Consider the following 238-nt stretch of genomic DNA (forward strand, 5'->3'; position numbering starts at 1 on the left):
GTGAGTGTGTGTGTGTGTGTGTGTGTGTGTGTGAGTGTGTGTGTGTGTGTGAGTGTGTGTGTGTGTGTGAGTGTGAGTGTGTGTGTGTGTGAGTGTGTGTGTGTGTGTATATGTGTGATCCTGTTTATTTCTTAAATAAATACCCAAACTTTAATAATAATAATTGTATTTTATGTTCCTTATAGAAATGAAAGACATGTTGAGATTTAGGCCGACAGTATATTATTATTATTATTAT

Source organism: Anarrhichthys ocellatus, unplaced genomic scaffold, assembly GCF_004355925.1.
Source record: "Anarrhichthys ocellatus isolate YVR2014 unplaced genomic scaffold, GSC_Weel_1.0 scaffold5982, whole genome shotgun sequence".
NCBI classification, from domain to species: Eukaryota; Metazoa; Chordata; class Actinopteri; order Perciformes; family Anarhichadidae; genus Anarrhichthys; species Anarrhichthys ocellatus.